The sequence below is a fragment of the Giraffa tippelskirchi genome, chromosome 12, assembly GCF_054371585.1.
Source record: "Giraffa tippelskirchi isolate mGirTip1 chromosome 12, T2T-mGirTip1v1.2.pri, whole genome shotgun sequence".
Lineage (NCBI taxonomy): Eukaryota > Metazoa > Chordata > Mammalia > Artiodactyla > Giraffidae > Giraffa > Giraffa tippelskirchi.
In genome coordinates this window covers 17,852,469-17,875,190 of record NC_137286.1, presented here as the reverse complement: position 1 = coordinate 17,875,190, position 22,722 = coordinate 17,852,469, and the positions used below count along the sequence as shown (strand labels likewise).

General features: G+C 36.7%; 1 protein-coding gene across 1 annotated transcript in view; it reads left to right on the top strand.

The window, feature by feature from the left end:
* Window positions 1-22,722, top strand: part of LRFN5 (leucine rich repeat and fibronectin type III domain containing 5) — a 984,773-nt gene that overhangs the window by 518,559 nt on the left and 443,492 nt on the right. Inside the window, exon 6 of the transcript XR_014070506.1 lies at window positions 14,900-14,998. The gene's annotated coding sequence lies outside the window, so the exon portion shown is untranslated. The remainder of the gene's footprint in view (window positions 1-14,899; window positions 14,999-22,722) is intronic.

Here is a 22,722-nt window from a genome sequence, read left to right as displayed (position 1 = left end):
ATGCAGAGTACATCATACGAAATGCTGGGCTGGATGAATCACAAGCTGGAATCAAGATTGCCAGGAGAAATATCAATAACCTCAGATACGCAGATGACACCGGTGACCCTTATGACAGAAAGTGAAGAGGAACTAAAGAGCCTCTTAATGAAAGTGAGAGTGAAAAAGCTGGCTTAAAGCTCAACATTCAGAAAACTAAGATCACGGCATCTGGTTCCATCACTTCATGGCAAATAGATGGGGAAACAATGGAAACAGAGACAGACTTTATTTTGGGGGGCTCCAAAATCACTGCAGATGGTGACTGCAGCCATGAAATTAAAAGATGCTTGCTCCTTGGAAGAAAAGTTATGACCAACCTAGACACCATGTTAAAAAGCAGAGACATTACTTTGCCAACAAATGTCCATCTAGTCAAGGCTATGGTTTTTTCCAGTAGTCATGTATGGATGTGAGAGTTGGACTATAAAGAAAGCTGAACACCGAAGAATTGATGCTTTTGAACTGTGGTGTTGGAGAAGACTCTTGAGAGTCCCTTGGACAGCAAGGAGATCCAACCAGTCCCTTCTAAAGGAAATCAGTCCTGAATATTCATCGGAAGGACTGATGCTGAAGCTGAAGCGCCTGTGCTCTGGCCACCAGATGCAAAGATCCGACTTATTGGAAAAGACCTTGATGCTGGGAAAGATTGAAGGCAGGAGGAGAAGGGGACAACAGAGGATGGGATGTTTGAATGGCATCACTGACTCGACAGACTCGAGTTTGAACCAGCTCTGGGGGTTGGTGATAAACGAGGAAACCTGGCGTGCTGCAGTCCATGGGGTCGCAAAGAATCCGACATGACTGAATGACTGAACTGAAGATTTGATTTTCTCTTCTCATTTTGAAAACTTAAATTTTCTAGATGTTATCTACTTTTCTTCATCCCTTCATTTTTTTTACTTTTACACAGCTTGGTCTCAGTTTCTTCTCCAAAATCTGTATCATATTGTATCAAATCAAATAACTTTCTTCATTTGTGTCGTCACTTTCTTTTTTTTGAACAGCAATCATGAATTTATAAACATGGATCACAGAAAAGCAGAGGGGAGTTCCTGCGCTTGAGTAGAATGAAACTCACTAGTGGAAGTAGGTTTTCTCTTAATGATAGTGGTGATTACTCTTAATGATAACTCAAAGCTTTTTTATTTATTTTTCATCATGGTAGTGCCTGAGCTTTGTACATGAAATAAAATGGTGTTGTTGGAAAACTTTCTCCTGCTATTACCATTTATTTTTTTGAAGTGAATTTTGTCTCTTTGAACATTCAGCCCCAATTTTCTTCTGGAGACTTTCATCTGAATATCAATAAACTCTGTGAGTTTTATAAGCAAAACTATAAACAAAACTCTGATCTCTTCTTTGGCAAACTTGTGATATGTAGGATTCAGAAATATTCCCAAGGTAAAACACACACCAGTAAACCTCCTCTTTGGAGATATCCTTTTGAATACAAGATGGCCTGAGCTCACTGGGTATAAGTACAAACAAATTTGAATCTTTTGATGATCGAGATATTGTAGCAACATTCTATGAATTAGAATCAAGTTCCACAATTCTAACATTTAATCTTGCACTCGATTCCAATGCACAACTGGGCAGATTCCAATAGCAAAGAATATCATTTTCAGCAGCACCAAGAAGATATGTTCCCAGACACATTAGTCTCCCAAAGCAAAGCTTCTTTATTTTTGCAGCTTATTGACAGAAGGTAAAGTCAGATGCCTCTGAATGTCATATTGTGACTTTTCTTTTTTCTCAAAATTAGCAACAAGTAATCATCCTCCAAGAAACAACAAACAGTTGCTTGGTATTCGTAGTAACTGCCCATAGAGTCATAATTCCAATAACAGTATCCATGTATCAGAATGATTCCATGTATCAGAATCATCTGTTATTTCACATTTTGAAGTGATCATTTTGCTAACTGGAACAAAGGTGTGGCTTCAATTTTTTTTTTTTTTTTTGGTATTTTAGAGACAGAAAAATGTGTTATCATCTTCATGTAGCAAATTAAGCTTTGTGTTAGAAAGGGACAGACCATTTGTATTTTCTTATTATGTGTCCCTGTTTTCATATGCAATTTAAACTGAATATTCATTTCTTGCCATTGTTCTATTATTGCAAGGAAGTTACACTGACATCAAAATAAAGACTTTGTTGAGTCGATTTGGATCAGTCCAATATAATTGATATATTTTGCTGTATCATGTGTGTTTAGTCACGTCTGACTCTTTGGGACCCAATGGACGTTAGCCTGCCAGGCACCTTTGTCCATGGGATTTCCCAGGCAAGAATACTGGAATGGATTTGCCATTTCCTCCTCCAGGACATCTTCCTGACCCAGGGGTCAAACCCATGTTTTGTGTGTTTCCTGTATCGCAGGTGGATTTTTTATCATTATACCACTGGGGAAGCCCTGTATATCTATATCGTATATAACTAGTTTCCATTTTGGATAGAAAAGAAAAACTGTAGGCCATAGATGTTTAGTTTATTGCTAAAGCTTTAATTATTGGATAAATTGTAAAACTTTTAAAGATATCCCTGTCATCCACTATCAGATCAAGGAACAGAATACATTTACAATACATTTAAGTGGGTCAGTGTGTGTATGCTCCGTCATGTCTGACTCTTTGCAGCCGCATAGACCAGGCTCTTCTGTCCACAGGATTTCCCAGGCAAGAGTACCTGAGTGGGTTGCCATTTGTTTCTCCAGGGGAGTTTCACCATCCGGGGATCAAACACACATCTCTTGCATCTCCAGCATTGGCAGGCAGGTTCTTTACCACTAGCGCCAGTTGGTCAATAGCATCCCCTAAGTGGAAGATAAACTGTCCCTACTCTGTAGTATCTTGCCACTCTACTGGGTACCCCTTTACAGTGGCCATTCTTCAGACTGGTGATTGCTGTGGAAAAAGCCAGATCCATGACCTTATCATGGCATTAATATAAACAGATGTATGTGTGCTTCTGATCAGCATCAAAATTCCTCTAATTATGATATTGGCCATTAATATAGCCCACAGCTATTCTGGCTCAAATAATCTCTCATAGGTAATAACAAAGAAGCCAGGAAGTTTATGTTTAATATAAAAGTCTTTATCAGAATATCATCTATATGGTCCCACAGTTTAATTTTTAAATCAAAGGAACAACATACAGCAGCAGATGGTTGTTGGGTTGAGTTAGAATCCAGTTACTAAATATTGTGTCTGTACAATATGTGTGCATATTCTTCATAGATGCAAATTTATTAAAAGGACCCAAGAGACATACTTGAACATTAGCCTGGAGAATCCTATGGACAGAAGAGCCTGGTGGGTTACAGTTCACAGGGTCACAGAGTTGGACACGACTGAGCACGCATGCACAGCAGAATACTGGCAACCCATGGAAGCCTTAGTTTTCTCCTGTGATTCATTCGATAGCATCAACAGAAACCCTTTTAGCTGTAATATTCACAGAACCTTACCCCGATGGTCTGCTTGCTGCCAACCACAAAGAACCACACAAAGGCTCTCATCCTCCACTATATCTGCTTAGACACATGTGTTTCCAGACTTAATTTTGATTTGATTAATGTGTTTAATAGAGAACATTATTAAATGTTTACTCTTTTGTTGGGGAGAAATACTTAGTGTAGTTTTCTAATATCTTGTATATAATTGTTTTTCCTTTGCTCACAGAGACAAAAATTTCTTTATTAATAGGTATAGAATCCTTGGGACACTACCCTTTCCACTCTAAACATTGTTCAATGATATTGATGATACTACTTCAATATCTTCTGAAATTTGACTGTGTAGATACAAAATCTGAGGCTGTTATGATTCTACATTTGCGTTGTACATATACTTTTCGAGGTTAGATGTCAGATATTGTTATTTAGCTGTGAAATCATAATCTCAAGTACAGAAAGATTTTCTTCCATTTTTTCTCTGTTTATCAAGTTTGTTTAAATTATTCTATTCTTTCTTTGGGAAAACTTTTCAACTTGAATACTTTTTCTAAACTAAGCTGTCTTTATCCTCATAACATCTTGACCACTCTTTGGTTTTTCTTTATATTCTGAGAAATATTCTCAGCTTTTATTAGATATTTTTTCAATCAGTGATTCAGTTTTCATTTGCCCGTGTATCCCATGAAGCTCACAAGGATCCTCTGTCCACGGGATTTACCAGGCAAGAAGACTGGAGTGAGTAGCCATTCCTTTCTCCAGGAGATCTTCCTGACCCAGGTATTGACCCTATTTCTTCTCCTTTGCAGGCAAATTCTTTACTGTCTGAGCCACCAGGAAAGTGAATTTTTTTTTACACTATTACTTCTATGTAAGATATTAACTTTTCATATATCATAATATTTGCATGTATTTTATTTTTCTTTATGTTCTTCATAGTGTTTTATTAAACATAATATATTCTTTTTTGAGGAATGTTCAAACAAAACAAAATGTATGTTCGTATTTTGATCCTAAAGGCATGCCTTAAAATTTAATGAAATATAAAATTCATGCCTGAGAAAAGAAAATATTTGATTACATATTATTTGTTGACAAATTTGGTGTACCAAAATAATAATTGACTAACATATTCTCAAAATGGCGGTTGATGTTATGTTGGTCGAAAACATTTTGACATTTTGAAAGGCTGGCTTATATTTGTTACTGTTACCAGGACAACCTCTCCCTATTTATGCTCCCTAGAGTTGGCAAGTTAATTAATGAAGGGAAAGATCAGAATGACTTGTAACTTAGGAGATTTCATTATTTGCATAAGTGAATGAGCTTCATAGAAAGCATGCTTCCTGATTTCTCACACTCATCTGAAAGAAGTACATTTATTTTTTAAATCCAGGATTTGTAGAACCATACACACAAGTACATACAAACACATACATACACACACATGCAATTCCCTCCATATTTGATACATTTTAAGCTAAGTTTTAGAAATAGCCTTGGAAATCCTCTTTTTCTTCTAACATGAGAAATTTCTCTACTGTCTGGGAATGGCTACCCACTCTAGTATTCCTGCCTGTAAAATTCCATGGACAGAGGAGCCTGGAGGGCTTCAGTCCATGGGGTCACTAAGAGACAGACACACCTGATCGACTAGCACTTTCACTTTCATATGTACTGTTCAGTACTATATTTGTCATCATGGCAGCCAGAACTAAAACAGAATATCATAGACTGGGCAACTTAAACAACAGGCATTTATTTTCTCACAGTTTTGGAACCTGGAAATCCAAGATCAGAGTGGCAACAGGGTCAGGTTGTAGCGAGGGCTCTCTTCCTGGTTTGCAGATAACCACTTATCCACAGTGTCCTCACGTGGTGGAGAAAGAGAGCAAGTTTTCCGGTTGTTGTTCAGTCACTCAGTTGTGCCTGACTCTTTGCGACCCCACGGACTGCAGCACGCCAGGCTTCCCTGTCCATCACCAACTCCTGGAGTTTGTTCAGACTTCTGCCCATTGAGTAAGCAATGCCATCCAACCATCTCACCCTCTGTCGTCCCCTTCTCCTCCTGCCTTCAACTTTCCAGCATCAGGGTCTTTTCCAATGAGTCGGCAATTGCCTCTAGTGACCAGAGCATTGGAGCTTCAGCATCAGTCCTTCCAATGAATATTCAGGGTGGATTTCCTTTAGGATGGACTGGTTGGATCTCGTTGCAGTCCAAGGGACTCTCAAGAGTCTTCTCCAACACCACAGTTCAAAAATATCAATTCTTTGGCATTCAGCTTTCTTTATGGTCCAACTCTCACATCCACCCATGACTACTGGAAAAACCATAGCTTTGACTATATGGACCTTTGGTGGCAAAGTAATGTCTCAGTTTTAGTACACTGTCTAGATTTGTCGTAGCTTTTCTTCCAAGGAGCAAGCATCTTTTAATTTTGTGGCTGCAGTCACCATCTGCAGTGATTTTGGAGCCTCTGATATCTCATCTTATAAGAGCACTAATTCGATCATGAAGGCCCCAGTCTCATAAACTCATCTAACCCTAATTATGTCCCAAAGTCCCCGTCTCCAAATATTGGGGGTTAGGGCTTAAACATGTGAATTTTAGGGATATATAGTCAGTCTGTAGCAAGTACCTACTTTAATAACACAATATCTAAACTAGATCTGAGTAAATATTCTAACACTAAATTCTTCTCCATATCATCATTGACTAATAGAACTTATATGATGAATGAAAATGTTCTTTATCTGTACTGTCCAAAGGGATAATCACTGACTACATATAGCTAGTGAACACTTGGAATGGGGCTACAAAATAAATTTTAATTTTGTATAATTTAAATGTAAACTTAAATAGATTTATGTAGCGACCCTACTGGGGTGGTACACTCAGTTCATTCTCTGATCAACATCAATAAACCAGTATAGATATACATAAATACAGGGATACAGACTAAATGTAAAACTTAATGTATAAAAAGAGAAAAATTTTAATATTACTTAATGAATTAAAACAATACCGAATGTGAGTAAAAGAGTGTCATAACAGTAGTAGGTTAAAGTAGTATAAATAGTGCTTGAAACTACAATTTTAAATGTTTATAAAACATCAAAAAATGTAAATACAACCTACTAGATATCTTAAAATATTTTTAAAAGCACAAAAACAATAGCCTGCAATAGCAATTATTTCCACTAATTGTTTATTCATATATATGTAGTCATAAGTATGTAAAATATTCATTTGAAATTAAATGTAAAGCATAGTGAAAATATCAACTCATTATACAAGCATGATGATATTTCTACATTTTGGAAAGTTACTCTTTGGTTAACTTTGATTCTTCCCTTTAGTTGAATGAGATCACAACTCTGAAAGATCACCAAAAAAAGAAGCAGTTTATAATATAAAATTTGTACATATGCATGCATTTTATGTTAATTAAGTGTTTTGAAAATATGGAGCAATTTATAAATTTCAGGCATGACATTATCCCCTGAGAATATAATAATAACTAAAAATTGCTTCTTGGAGTCAAAAGATCATAATCCAGCTGATGAAATGTACATGTGAAAAAGAACTTACAAATATAGAACTGTAAGTGAAATCATAAGGCTATACTCAGAGCACAGTGGTGGTAGAAATGAAGCAGAGTTAGTATATTCTGTGCATGAGGTATGAGGATGATTTCCAGAGAAAGAGTACACTTGCTTATTTATGAGTCACTGATCAAGTAGTCCTCTTGGCATCCCTAGGCAAAATTAATTACCCCTATTTTTGTACCCCTGTATATTAGTCATACACTGTGTAGAATAGTTTTCATTCTGGTTTCATTCTGTGCTCTATATTATTGACAAACTGTTTTCTTGTTTGAATAATTAATTCCTTGAGATAGTATCAAATATCCTTTTCTATTTGTGTACATCCAACACCTAAGATTGTTAGAAAGTGTCAGTATTTGGCATATACATATACACATATATTTATATTCAATATTTAGGTGAATAGCACATATGAAGCATATCTACGAAGCAAAATATATATTTATATTTTAGTTTCACAAAATTTCACTGAGAATAAAGAGAAGAGGGTTTTAAAATATGACTAAAAAATTAAATATATTTAAATGGCAACATTTTACATCTTGTTGTTACTTAAAATTTTGAAGTATTTTCTTATTATTTATGAGATTTACTATAGCACAAATCAATGAGGTTTTACTAGACTATATTCAGAGGGAGGTTTTTTATTCTATTCTTCCCATCAAATAAATGATTTTTATCTTTATATAATTAAATATGTAGGTGGTATTTCTTATGACAGACTTTAAAAGTATTTGAAATAAGGAAGAATGTTCTTCATTAAACATTATGAACATAGCTAAGTTTTACAAAAGAGAATATACTTGTTAAAAGCTTTACATATATGTATGGATCTACAGAAAAATAAAACAAGCATCCATAAAAAATACTTTTAGAAAATGCATGGAATAGCATAACACTACATATAAAAATAAAATCAATGTGTGTCATGTGCAGTAAAGTTGTACTCATTGAAAATATTATTATCTTCTCAAAATAGGTATATTAATATTAGCACAAAGTATATGGTTAAGCACAGTACTATGAATTCTCAAAATAATTCTAATACGAACTTGTTTATTCTTCTGTTCTTACTTAATTCAATATTAAAATGTAACAAGAGAAATTGGAGGCTTTATTACTGAAGCAGAAAAATCTCAACAATGATCCCTGAAATTATCTTTGAATTAAGAAGTATCTGCAATCAAGAATAAATATGCAAGCTGGCTTTATTCAGTGACTGAATATAAGGAGTTGACCACTTACCATTTCAATATTTCAGCATTTAAATTTTTGTATTTTTAAAGACCTACATAAAGCACATTCTCCCATCATTAGCTAATAGCCTGAGCAATTTTACCATTGTTCATTTTGAATTATAGGCACATGAAATACACATCAGATAAACACAGGGCAGGTGCTCAAAATGTAAATATGGAAAACCCTTTAAATGTAAAATTAACACAGCAAATTATAAAACCTTTTTTAATGCAACCTTTATTCAAGGTAATCGGTTATTCCTAGGTCATGTTCTACAGCAATAAAAATCTTAACTGATATCCCTTGTCTAGAGGCTGAAGAAAACTGCAGCTGTTCATCAAGAACATTTTAGTTTTTGCCAGAGCCGCAGCTGTAATGCACATAATTCATGTGGTCCTTTGGAGCTGTCCATCTGCTGAATGCTGTATTCACGGTTGACTAATCATCTGTAATAGAATGCCTGTCTAGTTGTTTGTGTATAATACCATATTCTAGTAACTCCAGATCATTTATCCTGCATGGATTTAGAGGAAAACATCACACTGTCTCCTCTGGAGAGATGCCCTGAAAACAATATTAAAAAGTAATTTCATTAGAAGCAGAAACAAAACTCTGCTCATTTCAAAGCATTTATTTTAGTATTGATCAATTATCAGCCTACTAACATGGACTTATACAACTTTAAATCTTTATGAATTTGTAGTGTTCCAGAGGTCTTTCAATGCAAGTTAATTTGGTTGATAATAGGTAATAGTAAGCCCTAACATTTATTGAGGGCTCACTGTGAGTCAAGGACATGCTAAGGACATATGAAGGTGAAAATGTTAGTCCCTCAGTCGTGTCTGACTCTGAGACCCCATGAACTGTAGCCCACCAGGCTCCTGTGTCCATGGAATTCTCCAGGCAAGAATACTGGAGTGGGTAGCCATTCCCTTCTCCCGGGGACCTTCCTGATCCAGGAATCGAACCTGGATCTCCCACAGTGCAGACAGATTCTTTACCATCAGAGTCACCAGGGAAAGATCCTAAGAACATACAGGCATCAGCTTATGTAAAATTTATAACACTTCATTATTTCATTACATTGATTTAATAATTATACTAATTTAGAATAGTAAAACAATTAGCCTAATTAGTATGGTACTATTATTGAGTTTTAAGAGGAAATAGCAGTTGGAAAAGTGGTATAGTTACTTAACCTAATTATTCACTTATCCAGCAAGCATTTCATTTTAATTTGTAGGTTTATACTCTAGCCACTTTGCTGGATACTTAAGTAAAAATAATAAACGTATTTTACTTGGCTTCTTTTGCCTTTAGGTAGCAAGGCAAATGCTACAGAGCATGCTAGCAGGAGTAGAGGATATTGGCTATGCATCCAACTGTACTGCATATCTGTTTTGCTGACTCAGTGTGTCTATTTCTGTTCTTTGGGTAACAACATCCTACTTTGTTTAGGGGAACCACCTCTTTCCTATCGTTTGAAGCACACCTATTCTCCAGCATCAGGGATAAACAAGTAAACCATGAGTGGCTGATTAGAACATTCCATCCTTCTGGCCACAGTGATTTGTTCAGAAGTATACACCAAGTCAAGTCAAGAAGGCACTCTGGATAGTATAAAAATAAGGAGGAAAGGAAAGCTCTTTTTCTTTGAACCAGAACCTGAGAGGAGACATCAAGTTGAAAGTTACAAAGCCTTTAATACTGAGAGAGCTGCAGAGGAGAACAGTCAGCACAGAAAATATGATTATCACAAGGACAGAGAGACTAGATCCTGGTAACATTATTGAAGGACTAGATCCATCTGTGCTTGAAGCCATCTCTGGATCTGCGTGTGTTGTTCAATTCAATTCAGTCGCTCAGTCGTGTCCCGACTCTTTGCGACCCCATGAATTGCAGCGCGCCAGGCCTCCCTGTCCATCACCAACTCCCAGAGTTTACCCAAATTCATGTTCATCGAGTTGGTGATGCCATCCAGCCATCTCATCCTCTGTTGTCCCCTTCTCCTCCTGCCCCCAGTCCTTCCCACCATCAGGGTCTTTTCCAATGAGCCAACTCTTCGCATGAGGTGGCCAAAGTATTGGAGTTTCAGCTTCAACATCAGTCCTTCCAATGAATACCCAGGGCTGATCTCCTTTAGGATGGACTGGTTGGATCTCCTTGTAGTCCAAGGGACTCTCAAGAGTCTTCTCCAACACCACAGTTCAAAGCATCAGTTCTTCGGCGCTCAGCTTTCTTTATAGTCCAACTCTCACATCCATACATGACTACTGGAAAAAACCATAGCCTTGACTAGACAGACCTTTGTTGGCAAAGTAATGTCTCTGCTTTTTAATATGCTATCTAGGTTGGTCATAAGCGTGTGTAGTTATATTACTAAAAAAAACTTTATTCTCCCTGAACCAGTTTAATCCAGTTCTCTGTTCCTTGCAACCAAAAATCATGGCAGTTACACACACACACATACACACACACACACCGTGGTAGTTACACACACACACGCACACGCACACGCACATACACACACACACATAACCAAGGCCTGGAGAATTAGAAAGACACTGAATCTTATGTATGAAAACACATATAATTAAGCAGATGAAAAAGGCAGGAGGAAGAGTTCAGAGGAGAGGAAGAAGGTACAAAAACACATTTTTTGCCTCAGATATGAGAAAGAATATATTTATCAATTTTTTAATAACTATACAGTGCCATGTATGTGGTGATTTTCCTAAGTGCTGGCTAAAGGATGCTAATCAGGATAAAGAAAATCCTTATTCTTAGCTCAACATTGATCAGGTGAGCCTGAAATCATGGAATACATTATGAACGATCAAGTATTCTAAATTTCATTATTGCTCTAGCTTAGAACTTGAGAAAATAAAGGAAAGAGATTAAACCAGACACAAATTTCAAATCCTGCGGTGACTGTTAAGTTCTGTTCTGGTGGTTAGTTGTATGGGGGTTTCCCTGGTGGCTCAGAGAGTAAAGAATATGCCTGCAAAGCAGAAGACCTGGGTTCAGTCCCTTGATTGGGAAGATCCCCTGGAGTAGGGAATGACTACCCACTCCACTATTCTTGCCTGGAGAATTCCATGGACAGAGGAGCCTGGTGGGCTACAGTCCATGGGGTGACAAGGAGTCAGACATGACTGAGGGGCTTCCATTCATTCATACATTGTGTGGCTCTGATATTCAGAAGATAGTTATTGACCACAAACACAATCAGTGACTGAGCCAGACAGGAAACAAGCCTCCTGACTGTCACTTTATATTTTTCTTCCTTCACAACTTTTATGAACATATCAGAATTAATAAACATTGTTTATTATTCCAAGCTTTTGAATATGCCAGGAATAGTTTAGAACCTCAGATATTTCATTTTCCTATTGCTAATCACCCTCAAATCACTTTCTACTAAATAAACAAAAATGTGGATCCATGTTTTTAATTCTTGTGCCCCTGCTCTCTCTTATTTCTATCTCTATTTTTCTTTATCTCTCTGACCTCAAATGTGTATATTTCTCCTTTGGATGGTTCCCCTTTTCCTATTCAACTAGCCTAACTTCTCGCTTTAAAGTAAAACTCAAAGTATCCATTTAAGCCATGTATGGGATTATGGGACTAGTCTTAACAGTATAAACTGCGTATTCTCTTTAGTTGATCTTGATTTTATGATTATATTAATAATAGAAATGTTGATAGTATTCATTGATAACACAATGACTTATAGTCAGGTAAAAGTCGAAAATAAAATTTAGGAAATTGAGAAAACCTATATGACTAATAATATCTTACTTTGTTGCTGTTGTTCAGTTGCTATCATGTCCAACTCTGCATGGACTGCAGCACGCCAGGCTTCCCTGTCCTTCACTATCTCTCAGAGTTCATGTCCATTGAGTCAGTGATTCTAACCATCTTATCCTCTGCCACCTCCTTTTCTTTTTGTCTTCAATCTTTCCCAGCATCAGGGTCTTTTCCAATGAATCGGCACTTTGCATCAGGTGGCCCAGAGTATTGGAGCTTCAGCTTCAGCACCAGTCCTTCCAATGAATATTCAGGGTAGATTTTATTTAGGATTGACTAGTTTGATCTGCTTGCTGTCCAAGGGACTCTCAAGAGTTCTCCAACACCACAGTTCGAAAGCATCAATTCTTCAGCGCTCAGCCGTCTTTATGGTTCATCTCTCATATCTGTACATGACTACTGGAAAAACCATAGCTTTGACTATGTGAACCTTTGTCAGCAAAGTGATGTCTTTGCTTTTTAGTACATTGTCTAAGTTTGTCATACCTTTCTTTCCAGGGAGCAAGAATCTGAATTTCACACCTGCAGTCACCATCTGCAGTGATTTTGGAGCCCCCCAAAAATAAAAATTGTCATTGTTTCCACTTTTGCCCCATCTATTTGCCATGAAGTGATGGGACTGTATGCCACGATCTTCAAGTTTTGAGTGTTGAGTTTTAAGCCAGCTTGTCAGTGTCCTCTTTCAGCTTCATCAAGAAGCTCTTGAGTTCCTCTTAGCTGTCTGCCATTATAGTGATAACATCTGCGTATCTGAGTTTGTTGATATTTCTCCCGGCAATCTTGACTCCAGCTTGTGTTTCATCCAGCCCGGCGTTTCACATGGAGTTAAATTGGAGCAGGGTGGTAGTTAAACAAGAGCAAAATTCTGCCTCAAATGACAAGAAATCATTGTAACTTCCAGAAAAATTATTATTAACCTGGTTAAATTTGAGACAAACCAGGCCAAAACATAGTTTATAATACTTTAAAGTTATTCTTTATCTTATTCCTCAAAATGCTGAGTTCTGAGAAAAAAATGTTTAAAGTTTGAAGAATTTGCTTTACCAGCAGTTTTCAAGAAATATCTATTACCACATATTAAACAAACCTCTCCTATATATTTGCATAATTTTTTACATTTACAATGTGACAGAGCTTAGGTTTGCAAAGATATTATTTAGCTTTGATTTAAAGTTTGCTTCAGGATTTTAAAATTTGAGATAAGCTTCATTTTTCAAAAATACGTTAAAGGGCTTAGTGTGCTAAACACTGACATTATTTTTATAACTTTCCAAAAGTTGTGTTCATGTGTGCATGTTCACCTATTCTTTAGTGTCTTTAGATTACAGGTAAAATTTCCCACATGATATTAATTCATTTCAGTAATTACATTTAGCTATTATAATGTTAACACTAATGTGAGTCAGGTGCCTTCTGTGAAAAATAAATTAAACAAAATCTCTCTGCCCGTTTGCTCTCTCACAATTATTCTCCTTTCAGATTTCTTCTAATCTACCAGATAAAAATATTACGGAATCCCAAGGTTCTGCTCTGGAAGACCTTCTCTTTTCTTTCTATACTTTCTCCCTAGGTGATATAATCTCACCCAGAGCTTCTAACACCTCCAGCTGCCCAACATATTTACCTCTCCACTCCGAGCCTCTCTGCTAAGATAGAGTTGACTATGCATTTCCCTATTGAAGTGTTACAAGGCATCTCAAACTTGAAATCTACAAAGTAAAACTTAAGATCTTTCTCATCTGAACATATTTCTCATGCAAACTGCAGCATCACTCATCTTTTTGCATTGTCAGAAACCTGAAAGTTGCCGTTGTCATCTATATGTCCTTTACCTTATGTCTCCAATCTTTCTCCACATTTTATGCCCTAATTATCTCTCAAATCCAGTTACTTTCATCTCTGCTGTTACTATCCTAGCCCAAAGCTGCCATCAACTGTCACCAAGATGGCTTCCCATTGATTTGGTAATACTAAATATTCTTTTCCCCCCTCCCCAATCCAACCTCTACCCTTCATGCCAAACTTTTGCCTGAATCAGCTAAATAGAATGTATTGCTTTTAGGAAAATAAAAAATAAAACAAACCTTTACAGTGTGCATACCTGATCTCTACAGTTCTTTTTATTTCTTATTTTCCAGTTACCATGTAGGATTACACATTCCATTATGGTCAGAACAATATGTCACATGCCTCATGATGACCTTACAATATGATGTTTGTTCCTCCCACCCAGAAATGGCATCTTAAATTTCCTCCCATTCTATCTGGTTGGACCTTGGACCACAATCTAAGTTTCTTGGATACTGTGGCAGATTTTATACTCTGCAATGGCCACAGCCTCTGACCCTCTTTGCCCCCTAGACAAAATTGTAAATCAAAACCAACAATGCTTCCAATGTGTTGATGATAGAGATTGCAGTCACCAAGCTAAAGGATATAGAGATGGAAAGTCCTCTTAGGTATCCTTTAAATTCACCTGTGCAGAAAAGGGATGGATCCTAGAGAAGAACTGTAAACTATCACAAACTCAGAAACCTTGTATCTCTGGTTCCAGATATGCCATGCTGGACTTGACGTTGTTGCTAGAGCAGATGAAAAAGGACTTAAGTACAAAATATGCCATTAACTTGGTAAATTCATTCCTTTCCATTCACATGAGAAAAAGTTATCAGAATAGCCTGTGCTTTTATTTGAGCATTAAAATATTCATTTGCATATTTTGTCTTTTTTTTTCTTCCTCAGAGATAAGTCTCCTGCCCTGTCAGCAGTTGACCATCTGAACTTTCCACAGAACATCACCTTGTTGATACCAAGCTGATCAGACAGAACCAATAAGAGGCGGTAAGTACATTAGAGGCCCTGAGATGAGAAAATAAATCTATGAGGATTCAAGGACAGCCCTGTGATATGCCATCTCTGTGAAATTTCAAGGGATCCATTGGTCAGGAGGTTAAGGGAATATGTCCTTCAAATCAGAGGACAAATTGATGTATCTCCTACCATAAAGAAGACTACTTTGACCAATTAACCGAAAGATTTGGGTTCATATTAAATTTCTGGCTCTCCAGGTTAGTCTTTTTCTACTGGAATTTTACTTTTATATATAGTAATTTCTACCTTTCTAGCATGCTAAAGAATTTACTTATCTTGGTGTCTGTTAATTATTGCCTGTTTCCTCCAGCTAGAATATAAGATTCACAAGGACAAGGATCTTCAAAATGTACCCCATATACATATATCAGTGCTTGGAACATAATAAATGCTTAATCAATATTTTTTGAATGAATGAATGAATGATTTAATTTTTTAATAGTTATATTATTTGTCTAAGTAAGTAGATTACAATAACCTAGCCTGCCATTGCCAAATTGAAAGTATTTAATGTATCTGGACTAGTAAGAAATAGCACCTTATGGTGGCTCAGTCAGTAAAGAGTTCGCTCATAATGCAGGAGACCTGGATTTGGTCCCTGGATCAGGAAGATCCCCTGGAGAAGGAAATGGCAACCGACTCCAGTATTCTTACCTAGAGAATTCTATGGGCAGAGGAGCCTGGTGGGCTACAGCCCATGGGGTCACAGTGAGTCGGACACGGCTAAGTGACTAACTTTCACTTTCAGTAAGAAATAGAGAGCTGCATATTTTTTTAATAATTAAATTTTAATTTAATATAGTGGGAAAAAATTGGGTCAATTAAATGTTATTTTTAACTGGCTATTTATATTCTGATATCAGAAGTGTAGATATTATTTTGCTTTTTGACAGAGGTGACTAGGATGTTTCATTAATATTTAAAATTATGTTTTCTAACTTTGAACCAGATGCTTAGATATTAGCATTAATTTCACCAATGAAATTTCCCAGATCATCCATTAAACATATACTACGTTTCCTCTTCCTGGCTGCCCCACGACATGCCTTTGCTTAGCGTAATATACCTCCACACATCACACCCTTAATCACGAACACATTGTGCTCTACCAATCTGCTTCTCGGCCATCACTGTTCTTCCCTACTAAAGACCCTTTTGTTCTATAGACAAATAAATTTTCTGATGAGTACTGGTCATCATTTTTAATGTTTTTAAGAGAATATGTATGTTAGTGATCTTTTTCTGCTTATGGGCAGACTGAGGTTAGAAAGGAATGAGATATCCCACACTAAAAAGTCCAAAAAGTAAAACCAGATGGAATCTGTTTTTTATAAAGATCTTGTCACTTTTCCCAGTCCTAGAAAGGACTTCGCTCCCTCTTATAGTTTTCTTAGGTTAGTATCAGGCTGAAGAACATTCTCCAGCGAAGAACCCAAAGCAACATATTCACTTGCCTTTTTCATGACGTGTTTTTTGGGAGGGAAATTGGAGGTGACATTGCCTTTCACCTTATCCTTGATTTTTCTCTCTGCTACTCTGTCTCTGCTTCTACTTGTTCCTCTCCCCCATTTTCCATCCCCTTGCTCCTCATGTAGCCCACTCCTTAATCTGTAACATTTTTGGCTTTAATAACAAAATCTCACAATTGCTTTGCAAAAAAAAAAAAGAAAAGTTTCATTGTTGGAAATCACTTGGGAAGCAGTTAATTTTATGACATTTCCCAAGGAAAATTTTAATTCATTAAAATTGTAAAACCTTTGAATTGTGTACTTTTTTTTCAGTAATTCACTGTTTGAAAATACTTTTACTGGTTCCCCATTTTCTACATAATATATCCTACATATGTTCTTGCATACACATTGTAACACATCTGTGCTTATTAAAGTACACAGTAGAACATTCTGTGTGTAATTTTTATTATGTGCCTTCTGTTCAACAGTATTATTTTTCAATGCTAATACATATAATGTCATGATGATTTTAATTGATCTTCATTATTTGCCTAAAACTTCAGAATGATTTAGGCATTTAAGTTAGTTTTAAGTTATCTATATGATATTTATCTAAGTGAAAAGATGGTATCTATAAAAACATTATTCATACATTTTGTATGTTTTTCAAAGTATTCCCTAAGGGGAATTTATATATTTATAGTAAATAAATTGATGTACATTGTCATTTACAGCATGACCGAAGAAATAAATAATGAGCATATAAACTTGAAAATAATTTTTGTTAACCAAGTGCAAAATTCTAGCTTAGTTTTATTCTATAAAAGTTATGAAAAATAGTCTTAAATTTGCCATAGGTAGGAATTGGTGTTAAGAGACACATGAATCGCCATAATATAGTCTGTAACATTTATAACACATGAACAGGCATCAACCTAGAACTGAAGATTTTAAACATCACTTCTGAAAATAGGAATTATAGTGTAACATGTAGATGTATGAGATGGAGCAATAAACAATGTGATTCATATTAAGATAAAATACATAACATATTTGAAGTATTGAAATATATGTTGCTGTAATGCTATTGTTCGGTTCAGTTCAGTCACTCAGTCGTGTCCAACTCTTTGGAATCCCATGGACTGCAGCACACCAAGCCTCCCTGCCCATCATCAGCTCCCAGAGCTTGCTTAAACTAATATCTATTGACTCAGTGATGCCAACCAACCATCTCATCCTCTGTCAACCCCTTCTCCTCTTGCCCTCAATCTTTCCTAGCATCAGAGTCTTTTCTAATGAGTCGACTCTTTGAATCGGGTGGCCAAAGAATTGGAGCTTCAGTTTCAGTATCAGGGATTGATTTTCTTTAGGATTCACTGGCTTGATCTCTTTGCTGTCCAAGGGAACCTCAAGAGTCTTCTCCAGCACCACAGTTAGATAGCATCAATTCTTCAGTGCTCAGACTTCTTAATGGCCCAACTCTCATGTTTGTGCATGACTACTGCAAAACCATAGTTTGAGTATATGCACATTTGTCACCAAAGTGATGTCTAATCTTTTTAATACACTGTCTAGATTTGGCATGGCTTTTCCTCCAAGTAGCAAGTGCCTTTTAATTTGTGCTGCAGTCACCGTCCTCAATCATTCAATCCCCAATAAAAGGAAATCTGTAACTATTTCTACTTTGTCCCCATCTATTTGTCATGAAGTGATCAGACCAGATGTCATGAGCTTGTTGAGTTTTAAGCCAACTTTTTCCCTTTTCTCTTTCACTTTCATCAAGAGGCTCTTTAGTTCCTTTTTGCTTTTGACCACTAATGTGGTATCATCTGCATCTCTGAGATTGTTGATATTTATCCTGACAGTCTTGATTCCAGCTTGAGCTTTATCCAGCCCCATATTTTGCATGATGTACTCTGCATATAAGTTAAATAAGCAGGGTGACAATATACAGCCTTGACATACTCCTTTCCCAATTTTGAACCAGTCTATTGTTCTATGTCTGGTTTTAACTGTTGCTTCTTGACCTACACACAGATTTCTCAGGAGACAGATAAGGTGGTTTGCTATTCCCATCTCTTTCAGAATTTTCCACAGTTTATTGTGATACACACAGTCAAAGGCTTTAGCATAGTCAATGAAGCAGTAGTAGATACATTTTTGGAATTCTCTTGCTTTTTCTATGATCCAGCAGATTTTGGAAATTTGATCTCTGGTTCCTCTGCCTTTTCTAAATCCAGCTTGTACATCTGGAAGTTGTCGGTTCACATGTTGTTTAAGCCTAGCTTGAAGGATTTTGAGCAATACTTTGCTAGCATGTGAAATGAGCACAATTATGCAGTAGTTTGAACGCTCTTTGGTATTGCCCTCCTTTGGGATTGGAATGAAAACTGACTTTTTCCCACCCTGTGCCCACTGCTGAGATTTTCAAATTTGCTGACATATTGAGTGCAGCACTTTCACACATCATCTTTTAGGATTTTGAACAGCTCAGCTGGAATTCTATCACTTCCACTAGCTTTGTTTGTAGTGATACTTCCTAAGGCCCACTTGACTTCACATTCCAGGATGTCTGGCTCTAGGTGAGTGACCACACCATCGTGGTTATCTGAGTCATTAAGACCTTTTTGTACAGTTCTTCTGTGTATTCTTGCCACTCCTCTTAATCTCTTCCACTTCTGTTAGGTCCTTGCCATTTCTGTCCTTTGTTGTGCCCATCTTTGCATGAAATGTTCCCTTGGTATCTCTGATTTTCTTGAAGAAATCTCTTGTTTTGCCCATTCTATTGTTTTCCTCTATTTCTGTTCATTTTTTCACTTAAGAAGTCTTTCTTATGTCTCCTTGCTATTCTCTGGAACTCTTCATTCAGTTAGGTATATCTTTCCCTCTCTCCTTTGTCTTTCACTTTGTCTTTTCTCAGCTATTCGTAAGGCCTCCTCAGGCAACCACTTTGCCTTCTTGCATTTCATTTTCTTGGGAATTGTTTCAGTCATGACCTCCTGTATGATGGCATGGACCTCTGTCCATAGTTCTTCAGGCACTCTGTCTACCAGATCTAATCCCTTGAATCTATTTGTCAACTCCACTTATGATCATAAGGGATTTGATTTAGATCATACCTGAATGATCTAGTGGTTTTCCCAACTTTCTTCAATTTGAGCCTGAATTTTGCAATAAGGAGCTCATGATCTGAGCCACAGTCAGCTCTATGTCTTGTTTTTACTGCCTGTATAGGGCTTTTCCATCTTCAGGTACAAAGAATATTATCAGTCTGATTTTTGTATTGACCATAGGGTGATGTCCATGTGTAGAGTCTTCTCTTGTGTTGTTGGAAGAGGGTGCTTGCTATGAGCAGTGCATTGTCTTGGCAAAACTCTTAGCCTTTGCCTGACTCATTTTGTACTCCAAGGCCAAACTTGCCTGTTATTCCAGACATCTCTTGACTTGCTACTTTTGCATTCCAGTCCCCTATGATGAAAAGGACATCTTTTTCTTTTTTTTTTGGTGTTAGTTCTAGGAGGTCTTGTAGGTCTTCTTAGAGTTGTTCAGCCTCCACTTCTTTGGCATTAGTGGATGGGGCATAGACTTGGATTACTGTGCTGTTGAATGGTTTGCCTTGGAAACTAATGGAGATCATTCTCTCATTTTTGAGAGTGTACCTAAGTATTGCAGTTAGGACTCTTTTGTTGACTTTGGGGACTACTCCACTTCTTCTAAGGGATTCTTGCCCTGAGTAGTAGATATAATGGTCATTTGAATTAAGTTTGCCCTTTCCCATACATTTTAGTTCAGTGATTCCTAAAATGTCAATGTTCACTCATGCCATCTTCTGTTTGACCACCTCCAATTTACCTTGATTCATAGGCTTAACATTCCAGGTTCCTATGTAATATTGTTCTTTAGAGCATCAGACTTTATTTTGACCACTTGACCCATCCACAACTGGTAGTTGTTTCTACTTTGGCTCAGCCTCTTCAACCTTTCTGTACTATTCCTCTGCTCTTCCCCAGTAGCATATTGGACACCTACCAACCTGGGTGGTTCATTTTTCAGTGTCATATCTTTTTGCCTTTTCATACTGTTCATGAGGTTCTCAGGGCAAGAATACTAAAATGGTTTGCCATTCCCATCTCCAGAGGGCCACATTTTGTCAGGCCCTGACTAGTAGGGACATGTCCTTCAGTCACTCCACATAGCTGGATGACATGCTCAGTGCCCTGATTGTCCTACTGCTGGTCCTCAATGAGTGTATAGACCTTCACCAGCTGTTGGATGTTGGTCAACATGCTGCCTGGGGGCCGAGGCAGAGGCCCTGCTGGAGTCACAGGGAAGGGAATCTGGGGAAGGCTGGAGCTGATGTTGGAGTACACCCAGGAGCAGAGGGCACCCAGCCTGTTTGCTGCCATTGGCCACCCTGGGGCCAATCCATCACCCAGGAGTGGAGGGCAACAGTTTTTATACTACCTCAGAAATGTACTATTCTAAGGAAAGCTATTCTAGACAAAATATAAACTCATAAGTGAAAATTTGGCCATGATTTGCAAACAATAAATCCAATCCCTTGCAGTAATCTTTCAAAAGTCAGAGATCTTGCATAACAAATGACCACAAAATGTTTTTCTGTACTTGCAAGGCATCTATCAACTTGATTCAAAGAGTTCATATGAAAAATGATCAAGAGTCAGATATTGTCTGTTTTTCATCTTACACCCTATCATGCCTTAACTTCTATTTCATTTCACTCTGAAATATTTCACTAGAAAGAATTCATTCTAGCAGCAATTCATTCGGTAATCTCTGAATCTGTACTCTATTTAGGATGTGTAATATAAATGAAGACAGGAACACACCCATATGAATAAATCTGTTAATTGGTTTATAGATCGACAGTCCCCAAGTGTAGATCACAAATCTGTATCATATTCCTGGACCTACTTTCACATTCAGATTCAGAACTGGATGAAAGATGGGTGTAATTACGTGGAGCCAGATGGCTCTCTTGTGACTACACATTTACAGAAGCTTTTGCAGGTTGTTTATTCCAATGAAATTTGGAATAACTCAACCTCACATGAGGTTTTTTCTGATTTTTTAACTGAAAAACAGAGGAAGTACTTTGTTTACTTAAAATAAGACATCTTTGAGCACAGAACATGTATATTTATAGCTGTTTCACATCAAGTGCTTTCTGGAAAATGTTAAGTAGGACTATATTTTTGTGGACTGATTTTTCTCATTTTTGATGATCATTGCTTAGCACATGTGAATTTATACTATGCAATTAAACTGAAATATTGATTATTAAGTGGGATCAAACTGTACAGTTTTTGAATGTGTAGTTAACACAACTGTTGACAAGACTTACACAATGGTCAAGTCTTAAATATTTGCTATTTAAATATATAATTAAGAATCAAAATAATCTAAATTGTCTACAATTTATTCTGAAATATATTTTCCTTAGTGGAAGTTTGGAGTTAAATTTCATTTTTCTGGTTATTTTTGGATTATACTTATAATTTAACCATAACCATTATGTGTCATTACATATGTAGTAAGGATTCCCTTAGCTTTAGTGTTAATGGGAAACATAGGGTATGTGAACAGAAATTATAAAATATGCACATGAAAGATATCTTCCTCTAAATCATTCCTTCACTTTTTTTAAAAGTTCACTCTCATTTGATAAAAGGACTAGATTTTGTGTGAATTTTTTATAGGTCCTGGCCTTTAGTTGTCCATGTATGAGAATTTATAGATCAGGTTTCATACTGACAAGAAATATGACTGAAAGATGTGCTGATCTAAAGATTAAATTACACTTTCTCAGTAATTCTTTTGATTTCATCCTGCTTAATCTACATTCTCTAGCCACTTTAGGTTTCAATGGGAGAAAACACTGACTATGAAAAGGCAAATAAAATATGAAGGTTTATGTCAATCTCAATGTTGATTGTTGGAGATTCCTATTTCTCTCCTATGCCAGCTCTTTTAGTTTTCCTTATTGGCCATTACCAACCTAATTTGGAAGGGGATATGAATTTTTTTGGTCACAAATTGATTTTGCTATCTGTTTTCTCAGAACAACTTTCTCTGGTTTATTCCTTTCATTATTCCCTCTCATTCTTATATCTTAGACAACTATTTCTCCACCGGGGTTCTGCACTCTCTCTGCACATGCAAACTTATCACATAATAAAGAAACAGAATATCTCCAATCTTCTGAGTTTGCATAACTTTATT